General features: G+C 37.3%; 1 non-coding gene across 1 annotated transcript; it reads right to left on the reverse strand.

Moving 5' to 3' along the window:
* Window positions 1–6621: 6621 nt before the first annotated feature.
* On the reverse strand, window positions 6622–10138 carry LOC18426882 (disease resistance protein At4g27190). The gene is made up of 3 exons (XR_016049413.1): window positions 8145–10138; window positions 7446–8089; window positions 6622–7387 (listed from the first exon to the last, which is right to left on the reverse strand). It is a non-coding gene; the product is annotated as a disease resistance protein At4g27190 (transcript).
* Window positions 10139–13656: the final 3518 nt, after the last annotated feature.

Here is a 13656-nt window from a genome sequence, read left to right on the forward strand (position 1 = left end):
AACAACTCTTTTTCTCATTGTATGTGTCAATCACTTTGTCGGCCTCTTTTTGCAGATCTTCGGCTCTTTTGAACCACACCTGCGCCTCGCTCGTGGCCATGTTCCCATTTCTCTCTGCTGCTTCGACTTCTCTCATTAAATCAGACCTTCGCGCCTTAAGTCGTTCGTTTTCAAGTGCGAGATCTCTGGCATTTGATTTGGAGCTTATGAGGTATCCAATCTGACGAATAAGGGGACTGACCAGAATTTTTGCAATTTCGGCAAGGGGATTAATGATGATAGACATGGCTTTTGCTCGAATGAGGAAAAGGTGACAAAATGGTTGTCATGGCTATCAAGTGGGCTTGTAGCACAGAGCTAAGAGCCTTGAAATATCCAGGCTACTTAAGAAAACCAGAAAAAATTGAAGGCAGGGGAGGTGGTTCAAGGACAAAGAAGTAGGAAGAATTGTAGGCCGATGAGATGGTTCAAGGACAAGGAAGTGAGCTTAGGGAGAGGGTGATGCAAATAGGATATAAATTAGAAGGATTTAAACTTCACTCACAATCATTGACCTTATAATTAATTGACAAAACACCAAAAGTCAAAGTCTTTAAATGGATTTTTGTATTTCTATCCCTTTGTTTTTGTGTGTTCGACAGTAAGGAAAGTAGAAGGATATAATATTCTATGCGATAGAAAGTCTTAAAGAAAGCTTGCACAAGCCTTTTATCTTTGGTGGGTAGGGGTGCCAATGGTCCGGGCCTCTAGGTTTCAGGGCCACACCAGGATTCCGAGCCGTTCTTGGACCAAAGCAGGGCCTGTTATGGGCTTTGGACTGGGCCTCAGGAATGCTACTTTTTACGAGGGCAAGGCCCGAAATGTGGCCTGGAAAGCCCCAAAACTTGCCACCGGGCCGGAACGGCCTGGTAAGCCCAAAATATAAGGCCCTATCCAAATAAAAGCCCGGCCTGGCCCATTTAGAAGCCATTGTTTTTAAAAAAATTTAAAATATTTTAGCATATTCCGGACTTTTAAAGCGAAAATTTCAGTCCGAGCCTCACCGGGACTGGCCAAAGTAGTTTGGTGCTTATCAGGCCCGGCCCGGCACAGTGGCAGCCCTAGTGGTGGGTGAAGCAAAATGGAGGTCCTCTTATAATTTGGATTTTAACTGCACAGTGGATTGAGAGAGAGCGAGAGAGGGGAGAGAGAGATCTTGTTCTCATTTTACTTTGAATTTTTGAACTCAAATGGGAAGGGAAAACAGTTCATAATAAACTATAGATATAGGAGGACAATAGCTCGAATAAGTTTGGGGAACACGTGGACTTTACGATTAAAAAGTTCGCTGAGTCTATGGAATACCTTATTTTTTAGTGTTTTTTTGAACGAAGTAGAGGCAAAAAGCATAACAAAGGATGGGATTAAAATATTTCTAGTCTTAAAAATTGTTCACCTTCTAAACCATTATCAGGGCCACAATTTTTAAGATTTTTAAATGTTTATAGATATGTTTAATCATCACCTTTTTTTGAACTTTAAATTTCATAATTGAGGACAACAATAGAATTTCATATCATTGCAAGATTTTACGACACCAAAATTACATTTTCGACATAGTTTTGAGGTGCACCTTATTTCAATAATATAAAATTGACACCGTATACAAACCCCACCCATTATATATTGAAGTGCTTGATTGGAATGAAAATGCCACCCTGTAGTCAATACTCAATTGTTGACTGGATAATTTAGTTTCTGTTTTTCTAATGAGGAAGTAAGATGTTAAGAATGGATGCATGTGACAATGACGAGGTTGATCGGGTCAAAAGGGCAAAGAGGGGATGGAATTTCCTCATTCTGTATAATATTGGAAGAATTATATTTGTACCGCATATAAACTTCCCTTGCTATTGTTTTATTTTTTATTTTTAGTTTTGCCTCCAACTGGTGTTTATTTTACTTTTTGCTTTATTTTTGAAGTTTAGGGATAGGCCGAGGGGCTTTCGTGATTCAAGATACTGTTATCATTTTTAAATAAGTCTGATGTTTTAAATATCTGACGGCGTTAAATTTTTTAAAAATTAAAGTTAAATTTGGTTTGATATTAGAAATATCGGATTTTAAATATTTTAAAAAAATAAAAATAAAATGCCATCCCATATTATTTAAACTTCATTTTTCTAAATATTTAAACTTTTTTCTTTTTTAAGATTTAAATGCCATCCCATATTGTTTAAACTTCATTTTTCGAAGGGAAAAGCTCTAAATGCTCAAATTCGAGCTTACCTCAAATTTTTTACTAAAAGTAGTTGTTTTGATGCCCAAATATCTTCAAATTGATCATCTCGATATCAAGATACATGGACATGAAAAAAATATGGATTTCAAGTATCGGAAATAGTGTATTTTGTAAAGCATTTTTTAACTATCAATTTTTCAAGATTTTCATGTTTTCATAGATCTATCGATCTATACTATTTTAAACTTTTAAGCTTTATAAATAAATATAAAAAAATATTTTAAGGCTATCACAAAGATTTTTAATATTGAAACCACATTTCTTGATACTATTTGAAGGTAGGCTTTAATTTGATTGTTTAGAGTCTAGGCTCTATACAAACAACACCCTTTTTCTAAAGGTTTAAAGACAGTCCGTTTAAAGACGGTCCGATCTTAAAAGGGTGCCCTTTGTTTAGAAAGTAAAGCGCACTTTCAAATAGTGTTGAGAAATACGGTTTAAATATTGGAAATCTTTGTGATAATCTTAAAATATATTTTCATCTCTAATTATAAAATTTAAAGCTTAAAAAATAGTATAGATTGAGCAGATCTATGAAAACTTAAAAATCTTGAAAATATTGAAAATTGAAGATCAAAAAATGCATTACAAGATACACTATTTTCAAAACTTGAAATCCTTTTTTTTTTTTTTTTCTCATGTCCATACATATTGATATCGAGATGATCAAGTTGAGGATATTTGGACATCAAAACAAAACAACATCATTTGAAGAAATTTTTGAGGTTGGCTCTAATTTGATTGTTTAGAGCCTCGGCTCTATATAAACTTTTCCCATCTTAAAAACATCATACTATATTTGAGGGTGTGGTTTGTATAGAGCCTAGTCTCTAAACAATCAAATTAGAGCCTACCTTCGAATAGTATCGAGAAATGTGGTTTCAATATTGAAAATCTTTGTGATAGCCTTAAAATATATTTTCATGTTTATTTATTAAGTTTAAAGCTTCAAAAATAACATATCTATACAAACTTGAAAATCTTGAAAATTGATGGCCTAAAAATGTGTCACAAAATACGCTATTTCCAAAACTTGCGATCCATTGTTTGTTCATGTTCATGCATCTTGATGTCGAAATGATCAATTTGAAGATATTTGAGCATCAAAACAACCTCTGAAATTTTTGAGGTAGGCTTAAATTTGATTGTTTGGAGCCTCGGCTCAATATAAACTTTTTTTTCCCATATTATGAACCTTCCTCATTTTGAATGTTTAAAGGGTGTGGCGTTAAAAACGAACCACATGGCATTCCAGCGTTCGAAACTTCGAGATGATTTTTAAAAGGAATTCATACTTACGCTTGGGTACAGTGTCGTGAAGAATTGACAGAATGCACTGATGCTATTGTTGGGTACAAGGTTATAAAAAACGGGGAGAGAGATCTCTGATAACTTAGGGTTATTCTTGTTGCTATAGACCCTGACCGTCGTTTTCTTCATTCTTTTGGCAGAATTCTCTGGGCCGGTGTTCTTCATTCTTTGGCAGAATTCTCTGGGCCTAACATCAACCAAAAAAAGATGTTCCCTATTATTTTCTGATATTTATGAATCACCCGGTTATTATTTTCTGATATTTATGGATCATCGGGTTTGCTTTCGAGAAGTAGTTAAATTCTGGAGCTGGCTCCACTCGGAGTCGGCCTACTCGGACTTGCCATGCTGACCCCTAGTACGGGGGCACAACTTGGGCATATCAAAAAAAAAAATCAAATTCATGTACAAAAATTATGTATGTAATTTAGATTTGTTTACACTCATTTGTGAGTTTTTATTGTCATATATCCTATTTTTGTATTTTCCCCTTTTTCTTAGGTTTTCTTGCATTGTCTCCAACCATAAATCATTTCTTTCTAAAGCCATGTTTTGTATACTTTTTCCAGCTCATTTCGTTGTTTTTGGTTTTGTTTCACTTTTAAAAAAAATTATCTACTAGTGGTTTTCTGGCGTGCGATGAATCTCATCAGCTTCTACATCGAATTCTTGATCAAAGTTAGCTCGTTATTTTTTTTTAGCAATTCTTTTTCTAAAAATTATTTTAAGGTCTTTTGCTCGGCTCAGGCTAGGACAGAGTCCAGGGCCCCAGCTGAGTCTAAAAACATTGTTCTTGAGTCCAGATTACTGCATATAAGGGTCATCATGTGTGCCTTTTATGGGCCAGAATATAGGACCAATATTAGTATTCCTTCCACATGGGAATGATGTTTCAACACTAAGACATGAATTCAATTGTTGGCAATTTGGGTAAATATACATAAATGACCCGAGTCAGCTCGGGTTTGGTAACCAATGATTCTGGAGGGAGTCATCTATCCCGAGCCTTGGGCCCCTGTTGTTATTTTCAAATAAATTTGCTCAAGTCTGGCTCTGACTTGAATTCTCTGACCGATTCCAGTTCCGGGCCCTAGCAAGTTCGAGCCATGTGTATTAAGATCCAGCATTTTCATACTGTTCTAACCAGCATAATGATTAATGGAGCAATGAATAACCCCCTTGACTTCACATTAGATAAGCACTCATATTTGGCATGCATTCATGATTGACTTAGATGATACATTTTTATTTTTGTATCTCCACAATTATTTCGAATAATGCAAATTTTGAGAACTAGATCGTATTTTAGTTGGCACTGATGGAATGTGGTGGTCCCAATGCAATGGATTAGTGGGGATGCTGAGAGAGCATTAGACATGCCCAAAAGGGCATGTTTGGGCATGGGCCAAACAATCAAACACCATTAGAACAAAGGTTGTGCTGTAAGATCGAACAGACTCAACATTCACCTTGTATAGTACATAATACCACCATCAAAGCCATTAGTTTTCAAGTTGCATAGAATATTACAACATAGCAAATATTTAGAATAGTGCATTGCATGTGTGAATGTTTGTGTCTGGAAAGAGGTCTACTGTCTTTCTCCTTGCTAGTTAAGAAAATTGTACGTGTGCTTCTGTGAGCAGGTGCATATATGTGTTTGTGTGTGTGCGCGCAGCGTGCAGTGTAAAAGAATTCATATAGGCAATTGTTTGTATATGTTAAGGCTGGATAATCCACTTAACAACAACCTCATCATGCACGCAAGTGATATGTAACATTCATGGCAATGAACTTGACGGATTCGCGAAAATAGACTCGTGAATCCTTCTTAAGGATCAGACTCTCATCAGTCAATACATAACGTTAGCTTAATTGATGTTCAATGCATTGCTTCCCTTAGCACATATAAATAAACAAAAATTCGGCCGCCTTGCCGCCTAGGTACCTGGCTAGGTGTCTGGGCGGGCATGCCTAAGGTAGGTGCCTAGGCAGTCGAGGTGGGCACCTAGGCGATTTGAGCGTCCACCTAGTGACATCCCTTAAAAAAATTAAAATTTCAAATCCACCCAAACAAAAATAAGGCCTGGTATTGGCCTTCTCTCACTTTCTCTATATCTCTCTACATATGAGAAGAAGAAGAAGACGAACATGGACTCCAAGTGTTCGATGTGTGGCCTCTCTCTCTATTTCTCACACCCACACAAAGATGCATATGGACCCATATGCTCCCTCTTTACACGTAAGAAGAAAAAAAAGGAAGAGAAGAGGGTGATCTTTAAGAATTTTATATGAGACCTCACGCACACACATACATGCGCATGCCCACACGCACAATAAACACATACATACACACGTTTACAGAACACACACACAACTACAGCCCCTACCTCAACCCCTTCCCTTAGTGCCACCTTTTTGTCTAAGCGCCTGCCTAGGCAGCTGCATCCACCTTCTTGAACATTGGCACAGATTAAGCCCATCACAATATTTTCATTTCAAATGTGAGCATCTACCGGGTGAAAGAGAGGTTGAAGAGCAGACTCTGCATCGTCTATGTCTTCCAATCCCCCCCACCATTCTTGTTCCCCTTTAATTGTTCTTAGACCGTTTGCTTCTCTCACACCTGCAGGTAGCTTCTTCAAATTATGACAATCAGTTACCTGGATAACTTCCAATTAAGACCAGGCCCCGACACTCCCACCAACACTCTTCAGTGAATGCAAACTTCTGAGGTTCAAGTCCCTTAATTTTGGAAGTCTGCTGTCCTCTATCGCTCCAGTGATTATGTCTTCTATGCTGTTGCATTTAATTATCTGAATCAATTCCAAGTTTTGGAGATGCTGTCACAGCAAATTATTGCAACGCGTCTGAGATTATTATGATGGCAAGCAATTGGAACATCGAAGCTCCATATGCTCTTCAGCATTGGCAACTCATACAGTTCCAACCACTCTAAGCTGGGTCCCCTACCTATATCAAGCCACTTCAAATCTAGACACCCATCAGTGTACAGAGTTTTCAAGGATGTCATAGCTGATATGTGATAAAAATTTGTCAATCCATGGCATTTGCATAGGTATAATTTTCTGAGATGCGAAAACATTGTTTCTACGACAGGTATGTTAAGAAATTTGACATCAAGAATGATGGATATGCCAAGTGACTTTAAGCGTTTCAAGCCCTCCAACTCCTCCCATTTTGCACCACCATTTCCATTTCCAAAATGTATCGACTCTCATACATGTCAAGCTCTTCTAAGTTAGTTAGCCTTGATATTAACCCATACTCAATTTCTTGAAGGTCACTAGTATAGCTCAGGTCAAGGTGCCTCAAGTTGACCAATTCTCCCATTTCTTGAGGCAATCTTGTGAAACCTGTGCCCCTTAAGTTCAAAACTTGGAGTTGCTTGAGCTTCCCTAGGGGTGGAATGTCTTCTAGGTTTTTGCAATCTCCCAAAGAAAGGAAACGGAGATTACTCAAGTTTGATAAGGATGGAGGTAGTGAGCATAGTTTTGTGAAACTGAGATTGAGCACCTGGAGGGCCTCCATACTTTCAAATAAGCCATCGGGAATGTTCTCCAAAGTTTGGTTTCCTTGAAGTAGCAATGTTTCGAGTCTTGAACAAAAAGGGTTATTCGGAAGTCTCTTTATTTCATTCCCCAATAATGATATACGTTCAACTACTATCCAGTCTTCCACCATGGGTGCTTCCTGCAGTCCCAAACCAGCTTTTACCAAAAACTTGCCAAAATTTCTGGAAGAGGAACTAATCCACAGTGCTACATCACGGATCAATCATGAAGCTTCACTTTAGTATCACTAGGGATCTTGTCCAGCATGCATGACTCTACAGCTTTTCAATTCGATCATGCCCTTTGTTTCTTGCATATTTTGGACTGTCTACTCTACCTGTGAGCCCCTCGCATATCCAATACTGTACCAACTCATCCTTTTCAATTTCATAGTCTTCGGGGAAGAGTGAACAATATAAGAAGCATGATTTGATGTTTTCACCCTCCAACCGTTCATAACTATATTTTAAAGATGAGAAGACTTGGCGTTCCATACCTTCTATCTCTGGTGATGCCTCACGCAAGGCTCTTGATGCATTTTCCCATACCTGAACACTACTCTTCCCCTTCATCGCACAACCAACTGTGATAATGGCAAGTGGAAGTCCACTGCACTCCCGGACAATCTCACGTGCACAGGGTTCTATGTTTGGCAAATCTACGACCTCTCCTGCTTTCTGATGAAACAAGTTCCATGCATCACCCTTTTGTAAAACATCCAATTTTGTAATTTTATCAGTCTCCATCAGATTGCATATTGCTAACTGTCGGGTGGTAATTATGATCTTGCACCTATTTTGTGCATTTGGTCGAGGGACCCTTATCCTATCTATATCCAACAAATCCCACATATCATCTAAGATGAGCATGAATCTTTGTCGATTTAAACTCACAAACAATATCTCAGCAACCGTCTCTTCATCTTCCACATTTAATTCTAATCCTATTTGTCGTGCAATGGAATTCTGTATTTTTGCGAGATACAGTGACCCATAGTATTTTATTGAATTCCCGAGTTCCCAAGAGAATTGTTAACATGGTGCATGAGCGTGGTCTTTCCCACTCCACCCATTCCATGAACAGCAATCGTACCCAACTCGTCATTGTTTAAGCAGTTTAGTATTTCAGTCAAAATTTTCTTGAATGTGTACTGACCTGTTATGGTTCTTGCAGGCATCTCCCTCCCTAGCGATGGTGGTGCAGCCATGGTCCATTGAACAGAATCGGCTACATCGATGTTGGCAGTGACTCTTATACGTTTCTTTGCCGCACGCCTGCCGAGCTTATAGTTGGAGGGGCAATTAGGACACAACCCTCCAAAGCAACACTTCCTATCATTGTATCTCGCAACCACTTGGTCTGCTTGGAGCTCCAAATCTTGTGCTCTTTGGAACCACCCGTTCGCCTCCTTTGTCAGCACCTTCCCATTAATCTTTTCCACTTCAACTCCAGCCATGAAATCAGCCCTTTTGTCCTCGAGTCGGCACGTCTCCACTTCCAGATCACAAACCTTTACTTTCGACTTAACAAGATACCCGATATGCCGAGAAACCGGAACCAATAAAATTTTCACAATTTCGACAAGGGGATTAATGAAGACAGACATCATTAGAATGCACTTCAGGTTTATCCAGAGAAGATGGTCAAGGTTTTGTAGGCTTAGGTGGGCAGCTCAAAAAACCGAGGTTGAACGCAGGGAAATGGTTCAAGAACTCCAGAGAAGATGGTCAAGGTTTTGTAGGCTTAGGTGGGCAGCTCAAAAAAGCAAGGTTAAAGGCAGGGAAATGGTTCAAGAGCTGCAATGAGAAAGACATGTCTTCACAAGAGGCCATTGACCTGATACTACAATGGTTGAAACTTGAAAGTAGGAAATCATTTCAGTTTGGCCTGCAAGGAAATTTAAGTCACTATTAAAAGAAGTATGGGGAAGTTTTCAATGGCCGCTCTCACATGCCATCTCGTTATTGGAAAAAGTTTATCTAAGGTGTCATAAAAAAAACCCACTAGAAAACTGGAAATTCTTCAAATCGTTCATCTCGACCTTGAGATTCATAGACATGGAAAAAAAGAAGAGATTTTTAGTCCTAAAAATAGTTTTCTTCTAAGACATTGTGGACTGTACATTTTCATAATTTTCAAGTGTTTATTGTTCTGTTTGATCATCACCATTTCTGAAACTTTAAATTTCACAATTGAGGGCAACCATATATTTTCATATCATTGCAAAGCTTTGCGGCACCGAAACCGTATTTTTGATGTAGTTTTGAAGTGCACTTTACTTCAATAGTATAAAGTTGACACCTTATACAAAACCTCACCCCTATTATTTTTGTCAATGGGTGCCATCACATGCCATCTAACATTTGACTTCGAGAATCAGATGGTGGGTGGTCGGTGAAGAGACGTGGAGGGTTGCTTCATTATCAGTTATATATTGCAAGTGGTAGGTCAAAGTATGAATACTCACTTATCCGAAACAAAAAAATTTTGAAGTATGAGAGAGAGAGAGCTAAGTATTCTTAATAGATGAGGGGCACAGAAGGGAAGCTCTTTTTATTTAAATATGGGTGCATGGATCACGATTGATTGGCTTAATGAGAATGAGATTGTATACAATGAGAAACTTTGATATAAGGCGGTCACAATTACTTACAATCATCCGATGTGAAGTTTGATAGCTTTGAGTCACAAAATTTGAGAAAATTTCTTTAGAATAATGAGCTTGGTCGATGGAATAATTTTAGCCACCCAATTTCACATTCAATGGTCAAAATTAATGTTTAATCTTGTATCAAAAATAAATGGTTGCATTCTATACTTTCCCAATGAGAATACTATCAATTGAATGAAGACGTCTGAGGGAGCATAGAATTATCAATGGTATTTTTGGTTATCATGTATATAGAAAGTAACATTATTTGTATATTGAAAGTGGTAGTTCAAAGTATGAATACGGACTTACCAAAACAAATAAAAATTTCGAAGTATATATATATATATATATAGAGAGAGAGAGAGAGAGAGAGCTAAGTATGCTTAATAGATGAGGGGTCTAGAAAGGGAGCTCCTTTTATTCAAGGGAAAAGTTTGTATAAGAGAGAGAGAGAGCTAAGTATGCTTAATAGATGAGGGGAAAGGAAGCTCCTTTTATTCAAGGGAAAAGTTTGTATAAGGTTGCAACTTTAAAATGTTGAATCACAGATGCACCTCAAAAATCCATTAGAAAAGGTTGTTTTAATGTTGAAAAACCCTCTAATTCATCATCTCGACATCGAGATGTAGAAATATAAAAAAAAAAAGGATTTTGAGTCCCATAAATAGTGCATCTTGCAATAGATTATCTAGACTGTTCATTTTCAAGATTTTCATATGTTTATAGATCTACTTGATTTTATCCATTTTTGGAGTTTTAAATTTTATAGTTAGAGATGAAAAGAGATTTTAAGATAATCTTAGGAATTTCTTACATCAAAATTATATATGATCAAATTTGGAAGTGCACCTTAAATGGATTGCTTGCCGATGCAACCTTATAGAAGCCACACCCTTTATTCAAATAGGGGTGCATAGATCATTGTGGACTAGCCTAATGAGAATACTATCAATTGAATGAAGACGTTTGAGGGAGCATAGAATTACCAATGGTATTTTTGGTTATCATTTATAGAAAGTAACAGTATTTATATGAAAACAATATAGAAAGTACGATGTAAATTCAAAGGTTGTTACCAAATAATACAAAAGGTGATGTGGCCAACTTGGTCCCTCTAAGAACTTTGACATCGTCGATATTTATGAATCACTTTTGCGAAATCAAGGGTGGCAACAGACCGGGGCCAGCCCTAGCCCGGTTCATGAATGGCCCAACCCTAACTTGGTTCTCACCAGACCAAAGGAGCCCAGGCCTAGGATCTTACCTACTCTTTGGCTAGTTGGCCCTGCCGGGCCGTATTAATGGGATTGCTTAGCTAAGCTAGTAGATACTAGTTTTTCTTGTTTTCTAAATATGCAAAAGAACACCAAAAAAAGTAGGATTGGGCTGGGCCTAGCCACGACCCTTGGGCTTGGCCTAGCCTGGCCTGGGCACCAAGCTCACATTTTAGGCCCAAGCGTAGCCCTAAAGCTAGTGCCTGCCCCAAGCCTAGATTTACCAGGATGGCCTACTAAGCCATTGCCCCATTTGAGTAGTTTCTAAAATTTGTAAAACTTACTTTTAAATTTTTTTTCTTTTTCGTGTACCGAAACCAAAAGTATCACACGTCTCCTAGGAGACTTACCATGGTATGTAACAAACTGGTTGGATGTCCGGATTCGAACCCAAGACCTTGGTGCACAAGAACAAACACTTTGCCAAGATGTCCGGATTCGAACCCAAGACCTTGGTGCACAAGAACAAACACTTTGCCAAGACAGCAAGTTAAGCCCTCAAAATTTGTAGCACTCATTACTTATACTTTGTAATGCCAAAAAGATCTTTTTTTTTCTGGAATTTTTTTTATTTTCTATATTCATCAACATCATCAGAGCCTTTTTTCTAACTATTTGGGATCGGCTAAACGAATCATGATCCACCATTTAGTTCTATCAAGGGTCATACCTTCAGTGAAGCCATAATTCCCTATATATTTTCTCATTACTTTCAACCATATCATTTTGGGTCTACCTCTTGTCTTTTTTGAGGCTTCCATTTGAATTAACTCGCATCTCTTAATAGGTACTGTATTGGGTGAGAGCTACAAATGACTATCCCACCTAAGTTTACTTTATCGCATCTAATCGCCTATTGTTATAACACCTAAGTTCTCCCGAATATATTCATTTCGAATTCTATCATTTCTTATCTTGCCACTCATCAATCTCAACATCTCATCTTAGCCACATTCAGCTTATGGGTATGTTGTTTCTTGATAGCCCAACTTCCACCTCATAAAGCAAAGCTAATACCACGGCAGTCCTATAAAACTTGCCCATTAGCTTTATTGGTATGCGGTGATTATATAAAACTTTGGTTGCACATATCCACTTTGTCTACTCATCTCTAATATCTACTGAATATATCGGAAATGCACTCTTTTTTGGTATTTGTTGATTGTCAATATTAACTAATTCTTTGTCTCTACTCCATTATTATTAAATTTGCATTCAACATCCTTTGTCTTAGTCTTGCTAATTTTAAAACCTTTAAATTCTAGAGTATTTCATCTAAGATCTAATTTTATGTGACGATGTCTCAGGTCTCATAGATCAAAACTATGTCGTATACGAATAACATGCACCATAATGCTATTGAAAAATCGATTGGGTGAAATAGGAGCAAAAAATGAAAAGAAAATACGCAAAAGCCTTGTTGTTTTTGGGCACACATAGTGTTTTCTCAAGACGATATTTGCTCCCCATTGAGACTGTGAAACATGTTCATAAAAAAGAGCAACTCATCCTCAAGATACATGAAAACAAGTCTTTTTTCAATGCTTCAAGATTTTATGCACCCAAACTTGAAGCCCTAGAACACCGGAGTCTCGTGTTATTAGCGAGAGAAAGAGAGAAAAACGAGTAGAGAGAAGGATGAGTGCCATGTTGTGCTCTCTATAACTTCGCAGAGAATATTATGGAAAAGCATGTGTCACGAGATGGGAAAAAGGTTCCTCCATTTTATAGAGTGTTTGGTGGATATGATTTATTGTTCAAGTGAACAGTTCATGTTGTTTACTTCACAAAATGATTGTTGAAATTCAAACAGCTTTCATCGATGGTTTTTAGCTGTTGGATGTGAAGAGTTATATGCATCTCAATACGGCTATCAATTTCAACTGCCTTGAGGCTTAAACGTCTTGAGACAGATGGATTTCCCACAAATGCATTGCTCACAAAAAAGATGTCGAGTTTAACCCGTACATGTGCTCGGGCGAGGGGAGGTAATACAAAAACTATAGCAAAAAATTGTGCAACATGAGAAAAATATGACTGGGAATTTAGTTTTAAAAAAGGGGCAAAGTAGTCCATTTGCCCCCTACAAAAAAGGAGGGGAGAAATAGAATTTAGTAAAGCCTTTTTAATAAAAATCCCTAATATATGTCATGTAACGTACAATCTTATTATCTATCATTTATGTAATTCTAAATAGTTTATTATCATATGATAGATATCAATATAAATTATAAATAATTGATAATAATATGATAGATAAATTAACATTAATATTTATGTCATTATTGATATTATCATAGTAGTAATTGTATTATTAGCCAACATTAATATCGATATCCCATTAGCCATTAATAATGATAACCGTTAGTTTAAAATTACTAATTATAGTAATATTAGACATTATTAACTAACCCCTGGCTCACTGAAGTACCTCACGTTTTATCTATAAATCATGTAATATATAATATTGGAATATCACCGTGCCATATATCATACCATAAATAACGACAACATCCATATTTATTTGCTGAACAGGTGCCTTACAAAAATAATTGGCACTTG

The sequence above is a fragment of the Amborella trichopoda genome, chromosome 2 (genome assembly GCF_054954075.1).
Source record: "Amborella trichopoda isolate Santa Cruz 75 chromosome 2, AtrichopodaSantaCruz75HAP2 v2.0, whole genome shotgun sequence".
Classification (NCBI taxonomy): domain Eukaryota; kingdom Viridiplantae; phylum Streptophyta; class Magnoliopsida; order Amborellales; family Amborellaceae; genus Amborella; species Amborella trichopoda.